Here is a 20765-nt window from a genome sequence, read left to right on the forward strand (position 1 = left end):
TCATTAAGTATCTCAGCATTTGCTGTCTACTTTTTCATTAGCTATCCTCCTCCATTTTGATAATCTTTAAAGGTCTTTTCTAACCTCAGCTGTATGATGACTCTGGGACTCTGTAAACATTGGCTTTAACTACTTAACACATTCTTTTAGAGGTATGAAATTCCAGGAAGAAAGGAAAGGTTGTATTACATCATACAGATTTCCTTCCTCAGAGGCTTAAAAGGCCATTTCTGTTTTAAAACAGTGCTCTGTCAAGACTTCACTAAGGAACAATTTTAACATCATTTTAATAATGGAGATTACTTGGTCAATGCTAAACAGCCAACTTAAACACTCACTGAAGAGCAGGGCATGCCCTCATTTCTTGTTTCTAGGACAAACTCCTAATATCCCTACTGGAAATTGCTGTCAGATTAATCACATGAACCATGCTATACCTTTCTACTAAGCTAAAAAGTCATTTGAATATTCAATTATTTATATTCCCTGAGATATGTACATTTTTCTAACATTGTTTAAGCAACATGAATAGACTTAAGAAAATAAGAAACACTGAGAAAAATCGTAATTTCTAAATATTTCTGAAGTAAAATTATATCTCAAGTGCTGCTAGATATGAGACAAGAAGAATGTACAGCAAAATATTGCTGGGAAAAAACCTAGCAATTCACAAGTTGGTACTGAATGTTACATGATGATATAATTGAAATTTCTGCATCCAGCATGACATAGACCACTCCTAAGGGACTAGAGTATGTAAAAAAAAAAACCAACATTTAAACATGTTAGAGATGTTCTTCAACAGTAAATGCTTTTTTAAACTTTTCTAAAAGAAAAAAAGACAATCTGAAATTATTGTCTACAATTTATAGCAATTTTCCTAAAGATTTCTCTATAAGGAGGAAGATTTAAATTCAGTAATCCATAAAAAGAATAGCTTTTAGTACCTGATTTTAATTTGTTTTCTTATTTTTTTCACAGAACTTGGCTAAATATATTTACCTCTGCTCTCCTCAGAATGGTGGGGTTCAGTTAGCCTGACTAAAGAAACTCAATCTGTTAGTTAATTTAAAAAATCAACACACTAACAAATTAATCCAAACCATATTGCATCCTAGGAATAAATTCATTTGACTTATCAGATGTCTTGGTAGAATAAAGCTTACTGTTTCTTATTCTCTAGATTACGCAGTTTTAATAATACAAAAAAATATATTATAACATAATTACCATTATTTAAAATTAAAATAAAGCACCATGTAGGAAAAAATGAGACTTTTTTGAATCCACAATTCTGGCAAATGCATTAGAGAAATAATGAATAATGGTGTTAAAATAAACTTCATCAAGGATACTAAAAAAATATTGCGATTTAAGGATAAAAATGTTGAAGCTTCCATTTCAGGGATATAATAGATGAATAAAAAAGAGTTGTCTAGCAGGTATTTAGCATTAATAACTCTGTGATTTTAAGAAGAAAAATAAGATCACATCATTTATCAAATTAATTCATTAGCTCACTTCTCTCTCATAGTAGTTTCTGAATACTGTGAATTGTATTGTGGATTGTGTTGTGATTATCCTTTAATCTCTATGGTTTATAAGTTTATATCTGTTCTGATACAAAACTGGTGAAATGTAGAACATGGTGAAGCATACAGAAAGAAAAAAAGCACCAAGATAAAAATAATACAACCTCTTCAACCTTTCCTTATTACATATTGAAGTAATTGAGGCACACATTGTGATGATTTGAGTACTGCAAATCAACTTAAAAATTGGGCAAACCCTTGAGAAAAAAACATATATAAAAGCGAATAAGGACAAACCAAGCATGTATATTCCAAGACTAGACAGAATAGTCATAATTTTCACCACTCTGTTTTTCACTAAACAAATAATGCAATTTCATACAGACCCAGAATACTTAGAACATCTATCTTTTTCTCAGAATGATTTGTGTTACTAAAAAAATTCATTTCTCACAATTTTGCTACTTTGTCACATAAAAATTGATCACAGACAAATAACCTCTATCTCCATGTTCCTTGGCATTTATTGAGATTGATTTTTGGATGCGTGTCAAAAATTTTGAAACAAAATGAATTCTCTTAATAAGTGGATAAATCTTGCCTGTCTTTGTTTCTTGAAGAGGATTAACCCAGAAATGATAGTTTCTTACTCCCACAAGACAGATATTTGAAACAAACAACTCAGGAGTGTGGTATTGAGATGTTTTGTTTCTCTTGTTGAGATTGAACTCAATAGAGTTACAATCTTGCATAACAGCATTGTCCACTTTATTTTCCTCTGCCAAATGCAGAAGACCCCAGCTTTTGTTTGTTGTGAAACTGCCAGTAATATCTAACTTAGAATGCAAGTGGTGTAGCATAGCACACACATTTTCCATAGAAAGGCAAAATAATGCTACATATATCCCAGTATCGTGATTCTCATAATGGAAAAGAATTTATTTGGAAGAAAGAAGTGATACAACCATAGAAAGCAACTGCAATAATTTTCTGTTGTAACAGGGGTTCTCTCAGAGTCTTTATGACAAAAAAAGATTTGAGTTGAAGATTTAAATAAATACTGTGGTTATCTGAGCTGTATGTCTTATGCCTAAACAGACTTTAAAAACATGAAAGTTTTCTCTGGAAGTTGTTAGAACTATTTTGTAATTATTTTATGAACTTATGGGTTCTTTCAATGAGAAAATTTGAACTTTTTCAAAATTGCATAAGCCTAGTGACATGTTTCTGACGTGTTTCCTAGGCTGGCATTTATAGCAAGGCCAAAACAATGGAGGAGCAGAGTGAGAACCCTTAGTGCCATCTGCCTCTGTCACCATGCTGAAAGTTGCTGGAATCTGTCTTTCTCAAACTCCATAGTCAACCTTCTACTGAGCATCCTGATAGTTGTCTTTGATTCATCTGCCACTTCCCTCTTAATCACAAAAAAAGAAGAAACATTTCAACCAGTCTTGAAAAGACAGTATTTACTTGTGTCTGATTAGGTTGCAGCAGTATTTTAAAAACATGAAATGTATTATGCAATACATTTTCCCCTCTACTCCATTTTGATCAGAATTATTTCATTACATAATGCACTACATAATATATAGTCATAAAATATATGAGTGTTAGATTAGTCACTTCCATCTGTACTACTACAAAAATAATTTTTATATACTTAAATTGTGCTTGTTTTGAGACACCATGAGTTCAGCTATGTCTTGAAACAGGTCTAAAATTCAGCTATTATGGTCATGAAATACCTTCTGGTTGTGTTTTTAGAATGTATAAGGAAAATGTATTATCCTTTAAATTGCAATATTAAACATTTTAAAATATTTTTGTCTATAATTTTAAAATTATTTTTTGGTTTTTTTTTCACAGATGAATCTTTGAATGTTTTAATCTTTCTTATCATCAGCCTTGAAATCTGCTATTTTCTACTATCTGTAGTTAATTTCCATTTGAAATAATGGAAAATCATTGTAGTAATTGCAGTGTAGTTTTGCTGGTTTCCTTTTTCTGACTAAAAGAAATTCATATCATGTTCAAATAAGGGCATTTCTTTTCAGATAATAATCTACTACAAGGTATTACAAAATATATTTTAAAAATTGCATAGACTTTGTGAGAGGAAATACTGTCTTATCTAACAATATGTGTAGTATTTGCATCAAGTTTTATTACTGCCTTTTTTTTTTTTTCCTAACACAGTACTTGAAGTTCATAAGTTCAAGTACATTCATTCTTTTGTACAAAATAAGATGCACTTTTGGTGAGACTGAGTAACAGGATGACTATAATTCTTCTGTGGCATCCTATAATGATATGTTTTGTTCTGACTTTTCATATATTTTATTTCATGGTAAACTTTTCTTTCACTTTCTTTTTTGGGCTTAATGCTGCCATCACATAAAAGGCCATTTTTTATATCTGACAGCAGAGTTTGACTGCAAGAACAGTGGTTCATGAAAAAGAAGTTGAGCTTCCTATTGTTGGTGTCTAAAATGACAACTACATTTTGTTTTGCCATTCCACTACTCAGACAGTTGCTGTCAAAACTTTATAACTCTCTGGAGAAAGTTAAGTGTAAGCAGACAGAAAGAATTTACTTCCACTAACAGAAGGAAAGACATGCTTTCCAGGTAGTTTTTGAGATGTAAAATATATTTGGCATTGAAAATTCATCAAGAGTGACTTTCAATTGAGTTATAGTTAGAATTTTCATGGAGTATGCCTGCTTTGGTTTTATTTTCTTCTTTTTTAATTTGCTTACTTTTAGCAATTCAAGGCAGCTGATGTGCAATATAACCTTTGATGCTACATAACCTTTGTGCTATATAAGCAGAGAATCACTGTATCTAATTAAATCTCTGAAGTAGATCTCTCTTTACTATGTCTCTTTTTATGTTGTAATAATTCTCTCATCTCCCTACCATGCTTATTCCACTTGGAACTTCTTGGATCTCAGCTGTTAACTTTTCGTAGCTTCTGCTGTTCACTGTTAGGAATCCAGTTATCTTTGTAAATCTAATCCAAGTAATATCTAACAATAGGATTTAGGTGAATTTTAGACCTAGATATTTAATTCAACTTATAATTCAAATACAATAAGTCTACTGAATAGCTGACATGCTGTAGAACAAAGATTAAAAGAAAATTTGTATAATTTGCTTCATACTCTTTCCAACTCCTTTACTGAGCCCTGTAAAACCCCTCAGAGTAAACCATGGGCAATAGCAGGAAACAAAGTTATGAGTGTTCTCATAAAGTTCTGGGTTTGTCAAGACTTAATCTGCTTCATACTAGGTGGTCCTGGGGCTGGTTTTATGTATTTTTCCTGAAAGCAATGCTGATAATACAGAGAGTTTTCATTGTTTTTGGGTGGTGCTCACACAATGTCAAGGCTTTTCCTGCTTCTTATACCATCCCACCAGTGAGGAGGCTGGGGGTGCACAAGAAGCGGAGAGAGTACATGGACTAGGATAGCTGAACCCAATGGCTTATCATAGAATCACAGATTCATTGAAGTTGGAAAAGACCTTTAAGAGCATCAAGTCCAACTTTGTTGCCCTTATTGGAAGGCCAAAGCTGAGCCTTCCAGTGCCACTGTCTCTTCCTTGTAGTGAGGGGACCAAAACTAAACAAAGGATTTGAGATGCAGCTTCACCAGTGCCAAGCAGAGAGGGACAATCACGTCCCCTGTCCTGCTGGCCACACTATTTCTGACAAAGGCCCAGGATGCCATTGACCTTTTTGGCCAGCTGCTGTTGACCAACATCCCCAGGTCCTTTTCTGCTGAGCAGCTTTCCAGGCACTCTATCCCAGGCCTGTAGAGCTGCATGGGCTTGCTGTGACCCAAGTATAGGACCCCATACCTAGACCACATGGCATCATATCGCTCATGTGGCTTAGCATATAAAACTGGGGGAAGTAGAAGGAAGGGAGCAGTGTTGATACTCTTTGTCTTCCCAAGTCATCATTATGTGTGATAGGGCCCTGCTGTCCTGGGGATAGCTGAACACCTGCCTGTCCATGGCAAGCAGTGGTTTGCTTGGTTTGCTTGTTTTGCTTGCTTGCATGCATGGCTTTTGCTCTACCTGTTAAACTGCCTTTATTTTGACACATGCATTTTCTCAATTTCTATTCTTCTGATTATCTCCTTCATCCCACCTGGGGGCGAGAGCAAATGCCTGTGTGGGGCATTGTGAGAACCCCGGCCTTGCTCTGGGGTCTCATGTGGTGGTGAAATTCCTCCTCCAACCCGTGCTTCTAAAGAAAAACTCCGCAGGCTTAGCTGTTCGGTCTCAAGGCAGTTTATTGCTAGTTATCTAACAGATTATGTTCTTGGACTGCGGCTATTTGATCAGCGGCCTGGGTAGAGGCACACACACCCCCTGACATCCTCTCTATCTGCTGTCTTCTTCGTCTCTCCCTCCGCCCAGGGCTGCTGCTATCTTTTATAAGATATATTACGTATAACATGTTTACAATTATTCCCCAATACCTACTACCTACGTTGCCAAGTGTTTTTCTACTCTAAACCAATCTGTGAGTGCCAACATCACCAAGAACATGGAGGTAAGGAAGAAGAAGGAGGAAGAACAGGATCAGCCCACTTTCCTCCATCTTAGAACTTCTGACCCCCATGTACAAAGTGAAAACCCCCCTGTACATGTGTTAAAACCCCCCTGTACAATACTAAAAAAATTTCCCCTCTACTTCGTAACTACTTATACTATACTATCTAACCTTTTGTGACTGCTTGTTCCACCTCCAAAGTTGGTAATTCATTCCATGGCTCAAACTCAAAATCACAGTTGTTTTTCAGCTGTCTGCCAGGGTCTAGAATGCTTCTGACCAAGGCCTGGAACCTCTAAAAATGTCTGAAAGACATTTTGAGTTCCCAAAGGGAATAGCTGCTGGATGAAGTTAAACCACAACATAGTGAAAGGATAGAACTAAACAGAAAATCTGAAATGCAGAAATATCTGAAATGGCAATGGAAACACACCAGCACAATGTAACAAAATAAAAATCCTGTTTGCAGTTGTTGCTTTTCATCATGCTTTATTATTGTGCAATAAATAGTAAAGGTTTGTTACTGCTGGGCAAAGGGCTGGGGTATACATAGATTGATTGTAAAATGGCACACAGTCCTGACCAAACACATAGTAGTCAGAAAATATCAGACCTTTGTGCAGTGTTATTCATTAGAGAGTTCAAGACCATAAGAAATTGAGGATCATCTACTCTAACCTTTGGCGTGTTGAAAAACTTTACAGTCCTCTAAGCTAGTCCATATTCATCTTACTAATGTAGCACTGAAGAAACCTATTCTTTGACTTGCGTGCATCCACCATGATAACTTCCATGATGTCTTAACTACTTACATGGAACATTTAGAAGAGAAATCTTTTCACAATACCAATTTCTTTGATGTAAGAGAAGACTTTATGACAATAAATCTATCACTTTCTTGTTCTAAAGAGGAAATTAAAATTTGTTTATAGAAGACTAGAATATTGTCAAAAAACTTAAGTTTCTGTTTAAGTACACTGAAGTCGGAACCTGAGCTTTCCAGTGCAAAGAAGATGAAAAGGTAGTTGTATTCAATTTGGTTATTGGCTATTAACTAATTCTTGACAAATTTGATGAGATTTCAGCAGTGGTAAGAATCATATAATTGTTCTTCATGTTAAAAAATAACCGTGTAACATGGAAGATTTTATTTTTATTTTTATTGAATCTTTGAAACATATTCTGCTCTGAAAAATTTATTGAATAAATTTTGAACAAGTATCAAACTGTTTGGTTACTTTTCTAAAACATTCTCTCTATGAGCATTGATAAAACCAAACCCTAATATTTTAATCTATCTTAACACATTTTGACTCAATATTTACAGGCAAGCTAATCATTCTATACTTTCCCAGCTTCTCCAAGTATCCAAAATATGAGTGCATGACACTGAGACTATAACACTTTTGTAATAAGGAATGAGACAAATAAATTGGTTATACAGTTAAATTATAAGGGTGAATATGGTGTGTATAAACTTGAAAATGTCCTTTGATAATGTTATAAAATTAACGCAATAATTACAGTGACAATGTGATGAAAAGAGCCTTAGGTTGTCAAGAAAGTGCTGTAAAATGCAAGTTGGAATAGATTGCAGCAATGCTGTATGCTTCAGTAACAGGGTATTGATCATGAACTGGCTTATGATGAAGAACATAGTGGAGACTTTCAGCCTGCAACACTAAATGATCCTCGCATGGGAAAGTGAGTATTATTTCGTATGAACAGAGCAGCCCTTCCTTGAGGACTTATTTCTTTTAAATATATAATAATATTCTTTCTTAGTAACATACTCTTGTTATGCTATATTTATGCCTGGAGTGTATTTTCTTTGGCAAAAAAAAAAAAAAAAATTAACTCTGGAATACCAATGAAATTTCCTGAACTATGAAAATATCTCACTAAACATTAGAAGTCAGGTTTTTTTCCCCAGAATGACAACGTGTATGGTTTGTAAGAATAGAGAAAACCAAGCAATTTCTTGTTGGACTTTAGTAGTTAAACATACCTTGATTTTCATTTGCTCACCATTAACTGAATTCTGCTCTGTGAAATACTGCGTATTTTCAGAAATACATGTGTCATTGGAAAGCTCACTTGTGATTTTTTAGGAAAACTAGTAATGAAGTGAATAGCAAGTGAGGTCAAGAGTTATTATACGTATCATGAATTACATAGTATATGCTCAAATCTAGCAATTATTAAACTCAAGGGGACTACACTGATGTATAAACTTAAACCCTTCTCTCAGGGACGATTAAGTCATTTGGGAAGCTGACTTCCATAAACACTTCAATAGTCTTCACTTCTGTCCTGAGGATGACTTTTAGTGAAATGAATGTTCTTACTGTATTAATGTGACTAGATTTTTTTCATAGTAAAATTTTATTACTGCTTTTTACTTTTTTATAAAGCTGTGCACTAATTCATTTGAAAAGAGAAGCAATGCTACTGATTCATTGACAAATGAACACTAGCAATTTTTCATCTGATTGTACTCAGGAGTTGCAGAATTCCTTTAATAAAAAAGAAAATAAAACATTATAAATATGTCATATCATGTCATGTCATGCACAGAAATGCCCAACTTTTTTTTTCAAATTTGGGATTGTGTAGGTATAGTGGCTTCATCCTGGGCAGCACTCAAACTGACTCCCCTCTCCTGTGGGACCTGGAGAAAACAGAAGGAAGGCAATAATACTATTGGGCAGAGATAAAGTATACTTTAATTTAAAAAGCAAAAGTTGTGTGCTAGCCATATGAAAGGTTGGCATTAAATAAGTTTTTTTTTCAGTCTGATGAGCATATCTTTATGCTTGAATATATGAAAGTATGTGGAAAAACTCTATTGTTAAGGTAAGAAAACCAAAGTACCACATAGCTTGGAATCAACAATATTAAAAGATCTAGACATATAAGTGAGCGTTTCAGGGGTGAGGCCACACTAGATCTGCTGTTTACAAACAGAGAAGGGCTGGTGGGAGATGTGGTCAGAGGTCTCCTTGGGCACAGTGTCCACAGCATGATAGAATTTGCAATACTTGATGAAGTTAGGAGGACTGTTGATAAAACCTCTACCCTGTATTTCCAGAGGCAGACTTTGGGCAGCCTCAGACACTGATTAAGAAAGTCCCTTGGAAAGCAGCCCTTAAAAACAAAGGGGTCCAGGAAAGCTGAACATACTTTAAGGAAGAAATCTTGAAGGTGCTAGACTAGGCCATCAAGACAAAGAAATGTATGTATTATCTTGTTAGCCAGACTACGAAATTTGTTTCCCATGTAGGTCCTAAAATCTATTAACACGGCTAACAGTCCTGCTTTTACAAGATGATGGATTAATTATCAGCTGTATTTTTAAAAAATTGATGCAAAAGTACTCCAGCATGCAGAGAAGGTACAGGAGACCCATTAGCTCTACAGTGGGAAGTACTGGACTGTGTGAGTCTGTTCCAACCTCCAGACAAAAAGGAGACTAAGCTGACACCATAATCTTTTGATGATTTGCTGTTTTCTGGTTACACTTTGAAAGATCATTACTAATTTTCAAAGGAGCTGGTAAAAGTCCCCTTCAGTACACAGTGCTCTAAAGACCCTTGAGGAAAGCATCTTGTGTTATCATGCAGGTTGTCCATGCATGCTTATTAAAAGGGATTCTGCTATTGAGAAATCTGGGTTAGCATTTCAAATAACCACAAAATGCACCACTATGAGATCACAAGGAAGTAAAAACTGTTTTACTTACTCACTGACCCTGACTCTGTGAAAGAGTAATTTGACTTACCATGAATTAATGACATTTTTCAGTGGTTTGTTTGTAGCTGTAGTCTCAGGCTAAGTACATTAAGTCCAATTAAGAGGTGCAGAAATATTGACCAGATGTAGGATAAATGTCTGCAACATTTTCTCTACCTGCAAGTGGAAAACCTCAGTTCAGCCATTTCAGCCTGGTCAGACAAATTGTTAGCATCTGTGCTTACAGCTAAACCTGAAGACAATAAACATGACTAACAAATGGATGACCTACAGAGTTTTGATATGGAAGAAATATCCATCAGCATAATTTCTGACTACTTACTTCATTCCTGTAATTTTAAATACTAAATAAACCCTTATGATATAGTGGTGGAATAGGTCAGAACCTTATAAAAATACAGCCACCCATCTAATAAAGTACAGAAAATTCATCACTTGTGTAACTGTATCCCATGGAATTACTGTAGGGATGAGCAAGCCAGTATTTTGATAGTAGTGTGGTCCACTTGAACATTTATAAATTTCTATTGAGCTAATGAGGAATTATAATTTCAGTTTTTAAAAATGAAACAAAAACTGCTTTTCACATGCTGCCCTCATGTGTTGCTGCTCACATCTTCCCTCAGCAGAGCCCCAGATCTATTCCAAAAAAGCAATACATTGTACACAGGAAAATACAGAATTTATAAGCATGTAGATTCCAAAGACTAAATTTGTGATTTTGTGCTAAAATCAGGTGTATTTCCCATCAAAAATTGGAAACCTACACTTTCACCTCATTCTGCTCATATGAAGATAAATTATTTTTGATGGGTACTGCAGGAGTACTGCATGGCATTTCCTGTTGATTTTCACAGATAAGCAGTGGAGCTTTTCCTTCCTTGCTGTACTTAGCTGAATATTTAAGAAGTAATACACCTGTTCAGGTATGCATGCACGTGAGAGAAATAAAAGAAGTCACTCAAAGCTAAGGAATGAATGTATTTTTGGTATGGAATTCTGTGGTGTATTTTCTGGAAATGAGTGTGATGTAAACATTGAGATAGCCACCAGTCATTATAAAAATGTTACATTCTATTAAATTACAATAATAAGTAATCCCTTTGGAACATATTTATTGGTTTTAAGCACTTTATTCTGTAACTACTATGTGAATCTGGCACTCCAAAGTACAAGGTATGTGACTGCAATGTTCTGAAATGAGACATCTTTATTTCAGCTACTGCATCATTTTATAGCAAAACACACATACTTGAAAAGATTCCTTTGCTCAGGATTGCTTAAATGTGTCTTATTTTACTCATTTTTCTAATGCTGACGGGTGTATATTACAGTCCAGAATGATTAAGCTACCTCCTTCAGGAGTTTGTATGAGTGGAAGAAGAAGCCATGTGTAGTTACAGTGTTCTGGCACTTTTTCTTTCCTTGTTAGAGGCATTGATAAATGGTTAAATATGAGCCTAAGAGCTGATAAAACTATCCTGGTTCTCCCAGAAACTACTGATTACTCACCTATGGACAAAATGTGTCAAAATGATGGCTGCCATGGCTTAAATAATGAGACATGAAAATTGTAAATTATGTACCAGTCTAAATTAATTTACTGGAAATGAATGTAATTTACAAAGATCTACTAGTTGTGAAATAGACAGTTGAAAGATCTATTGTGAGAAATTAAATTTTTTCTTTTTTCTGGTACTTATTCAGAGACTTCTGCTTTCTTCCAAAATTAACTCAGTAATGATCCAGGAGTCATTAAAAGAGGATCTGGCTTCTTCAGAAGCTACATTCTCCTGAGAAACAATAAATACAGGATCTGAGACAACACTAAGCTTTACTCTTCTTCCTCTACCACCCCTGTAATTAGACATAGCAAATGACAGAAAGGGTGTAACTAATTAGTACAAAAAACTTCAAAAAGCCTGCTTCACATTTGTTAAATCTTAGGCCTATTTTGCTGTATTAGCTGCTGTAATTACAAACTCTGAAGCCATTATAATGCAAAATGAAAAGAAGCAGTGTTTATGGAACAGTGTATCTGACAGAGTGAACTTATGTGCTTTAAGGCCTAATCTAAAATTTATTGAAATAAGTGTAAGCATTCTCTCAACATTTGAGTATGACTTACTGACAAATACTACCCAATCACAAATCAAGCAGTAGTAAAATGACTTTTTTTTTTCCTCCATGTGAGTAGGTCAGTGAATTGTGGTTTAAAAAAACTGGTTTTGACCTTGTAATCTTGCAATCATTTTCCTTCTGTTTAGTCACATAATTGGCTCTTATTTATATACAAATTAGATTTTCAAGTTTAATATACTGATCTACTTTTTTTTTCTCAATGTGAGTAGGTCAGTGAATTGTGGTTTAAAAAAAACTGGTTTTGACCTTGTAATCTTGCAATCATTTTCCTTCTGTTTAGTCACAGAATTGGCTCTTATTTATGTACAAATTAGATTTTCAAATTTAAGATACTGATCTACTGAAATTAGTTTGCATTCTTAGTCTGGTTTATGATATTTGGATAAACATTAAGATCAATAGTTTCTTTCCACAGAAAGAAACTATTGAACTTAAAGTTTATCCAAATGTTTATTCTTTTCTATCACAGAAATGAAATTTCCTTTTATTTTCTGTGATATGGATAGACCTATTTTGTTCTGACAGTAAAATATTTTGTTTGTTCTCAGATATACCCAATAAGGAAGATTTTACATGTACAGCAAAATTGTTGATATTTCTTATATGACATGACAGATAAAGAAAGCAAAGCCTAGAGCAGATATACAGAAAAAAATTCAAAATAGACACAATGGAGTAAATAATATTTTTTATCCTATTTTTTTTCCAAAATATTTTTATTCTGAAAAAATGATGTGAAAATACACTGAAATTGCACTTAAAAATAATAAATGTCCATGTCAGTAAATAGCAATTTTCCCAAGTCCCAAAAGGATCTTCAGCTGTTTTCTATTTATAAACAGCAGTCCAAATTCTGCCCGGATTATGCCTAATCTGCGAAGTGGACATCTCATCTTTTTTGGTCTAAGGTATATTTTATTTAACTGCAATGAAATTTTCTTTTTGTGTACATATATATATATATATAAATAGTATGGTTTGGTAACAAATAATATCACATGAATTATTTTATTGCATGCATTTGCTTCTTGCAAAACAGCATCAATTCAGTTTAATCTGGCACAGGAAACTGAAAACATGTAGTAACTCTCCTGTTTTATTTTGATCTAATTTTTAGGAACACTTCCAGAGACAGTAATTTTGTATTTCTTACTTCTTTTACCTGGAAAAAGACGAGGAGTGTGCAATTCCAAAGTTAATACTTTATAATCTTTTTTCTGATTACACACCTTCTCCTAAAACAAAATTTACAAAGTTGTGTGGTGCCTGGTTTTACCCTATCTTTTATCTCATTTCTCAGGAGCTGTCACATACACTGGTTTGTGTTTTTGCCATTTGAAAACATGAAAAGAAATGGGAAATATTTTCATATGGTAGGTTGCACAAGTGCAATACCTTGTTCTTCTACTAAATCATTTCCATCAAGGCCTAGAAGTTTCCCCACAGTCATGTTCAAAATCAGAACCAATAGTTTCTCCCTCTGATACAGAAATCTCTGTATGAAATTGTAGAAAATGACACTAAGCAGAAAATGACACTGCACAGAGGGCAGTTAGGGACAGAACAACATCCTGGTGCCTAGGAAACCGTGACCAGAACTTAATCAAATACCAGACTAATTTAGATTTGGGTCTATGTTCTAGATTTTCCTTTCTGATGCATCAGAAAATAAGATTTGCTCCTTCTTTCACTTTGAAATGGCATTGAGTCTCTATGATCAAAACATGCCATGTTGTAATAAATATACATTTTAAATTTTACTCCTTGATATTTAAGTTAATTTCTCTGCTGTCCACATTTCTGTCTTAGTCTTCTAAATGTCTACTGGGACATGGTATTAAAATGCTAATGCACACCTGTTTCTTTAAAGAAAATGGTCATAAAGATCATTAATTCATTCTGAGATAAGAAACAAAACCTCAAGAGATGTTCTGTTTAATATTCAGATATGGATTGCTTTGATAGAAGTGCTTTATCACTTATAACAAAACATGCATGGTGAATGTAAGAAGATTATAAGACATCAGACACCTAATAATGAAGGTTATGTCATGGATAGCAAAGTTACTGTAAGTATTTGAAAAACAGAAATAGAAGTGCAAATCCTCAACTAGATTTAGTCTCAAGCACTACTTATATGTCCTCATATTATTGAAATATGAATACACAGTATTAAAAAGGCTAACATTCTCTTATAAAAGTCATCTAGCTGTCAGGGTGCAGTCAATAAGAAAAATAAAAATAAAACATGAAGAACTGTGATCTCTATGGCACGCAGTCACTCCGTATCCTGGGAGAACTCTAGCAATAGACTGTAGCAGAATCAATCTTTATATTGCTTTTCCACTGGATCAAAAGCAGACAATACTCATTACTAAAGGAAATATTATCCTGAATTTTTAGAAAGGAGGGTTTTTTTTTTATTTCTATGACCAATTTATGACTTCCCTGACACTTAAAGAAAATGAGATTACCAATATGAAATGTTCAAAATAAGTACAGTATAAAATCTTAGAGAAGTAAGTATCATAACTAGAGAAAAATTCTCTTCCTTTACTTCTCTGATAAAGGTCAAAATTGCAATGGATGACTTTTAATTTTAGAAGCATATTCTTCAAATAATACCAATGTGCAGAGGTGAAGCTTTGCCAAAATCCAATAGATACCTGAAACAAAGCATCTAAGCATCTCTCATGATTTTAACAGCACCATTATCAAACCAAGGTATTCATATGTTGGTGTGATATTACTTTTACATGACAGTTATAGAACATAACTGATGATTGCAGGGCTATAACCCAAGCCAATGTTAACAGTAAAAGAGATGATGTTCCTTAGCATCACTCATCTTTCCTTCTCTGTCACTGCTATGAACCTGAGAAAGAAAAACACACAGAACTATCAAAAAAGAAATGCTAAGACAGTTTTGAAAAGAAATCAAATGAAACCTGAAAAAATATCTTAAAAGGTAGAGCAAAGATATCACATTAAAGAAACGTGTTTCTTATTTTTTTTATTAATAGAAAATAATTACTTTTTCTTTACCAAAATACATGAAACATTTTAATCACATCACCTCTCTGGTTTCTAGGGGAAAAATTTGCTAGTCATGCTACTGACATCATTTACTCTAATGAAGTCATTCCCTTCACCTTTGCCACCAGTGCTGCAAAAGGAATTTACTTTCTGAGAAAGAAATTTTATTCTGCTAATAATATGTCAAAAGTTTGCAGTGAGGGATCTCCAGGATTTTTTTGATGATTTTTTTTTTGGGATAAATAAAATAAAATAAAACCTCTTCTCCTATCAAGTGTGCAATGTTGGCAGTTTTCCAGAGTGAGCTACACTCTGAAATGGCAAATCAAACCAAGCAACAAATTCCCAAAAACAACAAATGCCCCCTCAAAAAAAGCAAAACAAAAAGCCAACCAAACAAAAAACCCACCAAAAATCCACAAACAAAAAAAAAAAAAAAAAAAAAAAAACCAAAACAAAACAAAACAAAAAAATCCAAGCAACAATAAAAAATTCCAATGGCTCTATATTTTTGTTTCTCTTGGCTAATTATTAGTCAGCTCACTACTATGATATATCAATTGCCATCAAAGAAAGTAAACATAACTTAGTTCAAATTTAATTTTCAAGTGTCTACTTTAATTGGTGTTCCAGCTCTGCAGCCTACAATAATCTTTATCATAAGACTTTCTGAAGTAGCACAGATATACAACTTTGCTAGATGTTGCAACTTGACTTGTACAGTGTATAAAAAAAGGAGAGTTCTCATGCTCTAGTTAATTAATTGGATTATGCCTTCAAAAGGATTGACACTTGGTATGCCCTTATTCTAAGCACTTTTCAAGAAAGTTTGCAGAATACACTCCAGAAGAATAATTTACAGATGAACTTTCAACTTGTGCTATACCACAGTTTTCTTTAGAAAAGGTAGTTTTAGAGGGCAGGAAGAAATGTTAAGGAGAAGATGATGTGCCACACTTTTATGAAGTGTGGCATCTAAGGAAGAGATATATCCTTAGTAGGTCTTTAAAACTGTTGCTGTCATGATTCCTAATTTTCTTGTTCTGTGAATGGCTTCTTTTTTCTTATCAGGTAGACTTCAGGCTAAGGGATTGGTCTAATATACCCTGGACATCTGTAAATATGAAGTATTTTACATAGCATTATATAAACATTTTTTCTGAATATTTATATTTTTCTATTCCTTAATACATCAGTCTTCAGTCCTACATCACCTTAGGAATAGTTTGAATATTAATTTAGCACACAGAAGTAGAGATGGACTAGCATAAAAAAGTCTGCCTGAAACTGAAATACTTTCCCATCGTGGACAGTAGAAGATCAGTCCTTTACTCATACATGTGGTCATAGTGTTCTAAAAAACTCTGACACAAAATTTAACTTATTTTCAGTTTTTTGTATTTCTATCACATCATTTGAATAGAACACATAGGAAGAACTAAGGGAAAGATCAGCTATTTTCAAATATCTTCAGACCAGTAAACATTCCAAATGCACACCAAAACATAGCCAGACAAAAACTACCAGAAATATTGAAGACTGTGATAAGCTGAATTGATAAACTGAATCTTATATTTAAAAGTTTGCATTAATCCCAGGTTTAAAATAAATTTAACTAGTGAAAGTTTGTAGCTTTATGGAAATCAATAATGATTTCTGAAGAATGAGAGATTTATAAAAGTGCACAGTAGTCTGTAAAAGGATTTCATCTGAATGACTGACTAAATTGACTATTTGGCCTGTTAGATGTCTACAGGTGAGGAGTCTGTGAAGGGTGTACAGATGTGGTTAACCATGCTCCACTCTGACAGTCCACCTTTGAACTATCCTTTTTTCAGACCCCAAATTTCCCTTTTTCATGGTGACACGCAGATACTTAGAAATTCCAACGATCAGAAGAATTCTGGTACATTAGGCATGTCTTAACACATGATAAAATTTTATTTCTTAGATGCAGCTACCTACCATTAGCCTGAGGAATATTTTCCAGCTATGTGATTCTGGGGGAGGTGACTGCATAGAATGTTTATTTACAGCTATACACATGCAGGGGATTGTCGCACATTGTCATATAAAAATGTTCACATATCAATGGAAAGAATATCTCAAATGAGATATAAACTTGCTTGAGGGCAGAGGAATAACATTTTTGCTTAACCTTTTGTTGCTAATTCTTCTCTTGGGAGGGAAATAAATGGGGTTTGATGTTTCAAGCAAATGAAGTACTTGATTTTTACTTTTACTTTGTTGACTGTAAAATGCTTGGGGGGCAGAAAAAATGGTGCTTTACAACTCAAAATTGTTTCAGGATAAGAAAAACAGTTTTATAATAAAAGTAATATTTAATGATACATATTTTATGCTGCCACAAAATTTTCTATTTCAAGATGTGGAGTCTTCCCCTTCTGAGGAGGTTGTAATCTGATTTTATGACTCCTCCCATGGGACACCTGATAAAACCTCAGGGCCCTGGGTCTGTTTCCTCTTCGCTTTCTCTCCCTCTCTTCTCTCTGGGCTTTGCTCAAGCTCCCAGGCCTCTGCCCCCCTGGTCCCCCCGGCACAGGGTGGGGAATAAAATGCACTCCCCTGCTAAAAAACACAGACTTATCTCCTCTGTTTTCCCTGCTCCTTGTAGTGGCCTCCCTGGATCACGATCTTCACTGTAGCCACAAGCTGTTACATCAAGAGATGGTTTAAATCTGCAAGCATACACATTATTCCCTAACCTGACATTCAGCATGAAGAAGAAAAAAAAAGATACTTCCTTGCCTCAATATTAGAGGCATGACCACCCAATATTAATTTATCTGCAATTCTGATGAAAATATGACCGATACATCTGGTATATAAGTCCTTTTTTTCAAACACTGAAAGATCAAAATAACCACCAAGTCACTAAGCCTAAGAAGTACTTGTAAGCTGAGAAAAACATTAATAAAATGATTAATATTTAAAATTAGTCCAGAAAGAACAGTCTTCAATATTTATATGGTATCATAAAATTACACCAGAAATGCTGAATACTGCAGAAATATTTAAAATCCAGAATGCAGGTCTGTGTCACGAAAACCCTTTTTCTTAGACAGCTTCATTGCAAATTCTTTTTTGCAAATTTTTACACAGAAAAACCTTGCCTAGCAGAATTCCAGCTGAATTGCTTAAATTGCTGTTGCTAAGCATCAAAGATATGTATCAATTATTACTATTATGCAACTTCTGAAATTACTATTTTGTAGCCAATTTGGTTTACAGAACAAAAAACAATAAAAATTCTCTTATTTCACATTTTTACTTGAACCTAATAGAAAATAAAAGATTTCATAATGGGCTTAAAGATCACTAATTCAGACTGATAAACATCTGATTTGTCTCATTAAGGAAGCCAATGAATATGAAATATAAAAGCCAACAGATTATGCAGTGATCTTCTGTCCCCACTTTCTGTGTTTTCTGACTGCTACATAAGAAGTGATAGTACTAATTTGATGTTGTGACCTCAACACCTGTTGATGCCTCTGTGAGCTCACCTTGAGTCGGACATCTTGGGGGCAAGACATTGTTATAATGCCTTTAATGCTACACCTTTCTGAAAACTTTAGCTAGTAATGGAAATAACCAAATCACTGACTTTGCACTTATGTGTGTTAGGTAGGATCCACACAAAAGCAATGACATCTGATGAGAACAGGAAGTCTTAAATCTTACTAATTTTGTATTTGAGGACCGTACTGGGAAATACATCCATGCATTTGAGACACAAGCAATTTCCAAGACAATGTTGTTTCTTGGATTTGGTGTTTCCTATGGTGTCTGTATCTGACTTCTCCTTTCAGTTTCATGAGGAAATCCTAAATTTCATCACATCATCTTTTTCTGAAACCAGGCCAGGATTATGTTGCTCTTACCCTGTCCCAGAATCATGTTGCTATTACTTGATCCATATGGATGTGTTGGTGTAGTGTGCAGGTTTGCTCTTTCTCAGTCCTGCGCTATCAGTCAACTTGTATGGGAAGAGTGGAGCATGAAAAGGCCCCAAACACAAAGAACGTTCCCTAAAATTTTAAGTTGCTCAAGGCAAAAATATAACTAAGATTAATTACTATGATTGATGATCTGCTATAGCAAAACATAGTAAATTGCAAATCTAAAATTAGTGCTCCCTTCTGTACCAAGAAGAAACTGAGGAGAAACAGCAGCACTGCTCAGGCAGAGTATGCTAAGCGAGGAGAAACATGACTATGGCAGCTACTCTCTCTCTCTGGGTTTTTCTTATATGGGAGGGATCTGCCATTTAGGCTTCTGCGTTTTCATCAAATATAGGATGTTTGCATATGTTGGATGTATGATTTTTGTTTAACTTAAACTAGTGCTACTCAGCTCCCAGTTTTCCTTTAGTGATCCAAAATTGTGCAACCTGTGTTTGAAGTTCTGCAACTGCACTATGAAATGTTTCTAGGTGCAGTATTTAATTTTTAACTTATTGCACAGAATTTAAAACACCTAATTTGTAAAAGATGATTAAAATAATTTGTTTTACCATCTCTGTTCAAGACTATGTGCTGGTATTCAAACCATTCCATGAAAATAGATATTTTTTTGTTTTCTTGTAGGCCTTTGGCTCTTGGTGATGACTGCAGTGTATTTGCACAAGTGAGAGTTTACTCATGGAAAACTTAGATACCAAAGTATAAAAATCAAAATTATCTCTAATTTTGAGCAGCTGATATTAAATATCTAAGGATGTTTTTCCAAAGTTTTGAATTTATGTATTTAATTATGATTTCCATTACATATCCCTTCAAAAATCTCGTAGATAAGAAGCCAAAGTCTATCATTTCAAGTCTCCAGGAAACAACACATATGGTTTCCTGACTATTGTGAAGTTTGAAAAATATCTCCAGATCCAACTCCAAACTTAGTTCACACTAATAATAATGAGGCAGTAATAAAGAAGGCCTGTGTTTGAATTCTGATTGTAAGAATAAACCTTATCACACTATAATCCCATTTTTTTCCTTATAATTGTCTAAAATACTTTTAAACCCTACCTACTTAGTCCCACTTAGACCCACTGTTGGTCCTGAATACCACACACAATTAAAATTTTGATTAAAAATTGTGTATTTTTAATGCAATTAGGTGTTTTCTTTTATCTAACAGATGAACGAGTAATTTAAAATATCTTTCTAATGGTCAGATGATAAGGATTGTATTAAATCTTCCAGTATCCACTATCTAGTGCTTGTGTAGATGGACAATGCTCTAGAAGATAGTATTTATCTTGCACTCCGAAACTCTCCCTTCATGACTTTACTATCCATATTTCTTTCCCTGGAAACTTGCAGTTTTTTCACTAAAAATATTTCTACTGAAAATAAATCTCTGTGAATGCATGGCCTGCTGATGAGAGAGATGGGGTATGGTAGGCAGGACAAGACAACCTAGAAAGATTGCCATATCCCCTCCTCTCTCTACTAGCAATATTGCTGTTCTTGGTAGTTTTTTCCAGTTTTGATTACAAAGAAAGTAATTGACAAAATAATTCTTAAAATCACTAATATACTTCAGATACTTGATGTCACAGTATAACAAAAGCAACTTTAAATTATTAATTTTTGCCCATTCTTATGATTAATCCATTTTAATTTAATGACCATATTTTTAAAAGCCATTGCAGACATGCAAATACATGAAAACTTTGTTAGAAACTCAATGAGGTTTAAGTACAAACTATAATCT

General features: G+C 34.2%; 1 long non-coding RNA gene across 1 annotated transcript; it reads right to left on the reverse strand.

Annotated features, from left to right (window-relative positions):
- Positions 1–5814: 5814 nt before the first annotated feature.
- Positions 5815–10629, reverse strand: LOC146767809 (uncharacterized). Its single transcript, XR_014953601.1, has 2 exons — positions 9877–10629; positions 5815–8766 (listed from the first exon to the last, which is right to left on the reverse strand). It is a non-coding gene; the product is annotated as an uncharacterized LOC146767809 (long non-coding RNA).
- Positions 10630–20765: the final 10136 nt, after the last annotated feature.

This window comes from Lonchura striata, chromosome 3 (genome assembly GCF_050655825.1).
Source record: "Lonchura striata isolate lonStrDom1 chromosome 3, ASM5065582v1, whole genome shotgun sequence".
NCBI lineage: Eukaryota > Metazoa > Chordata > Aves > Passeriformes > Estrildidae > Lonchura > Lonchura striata.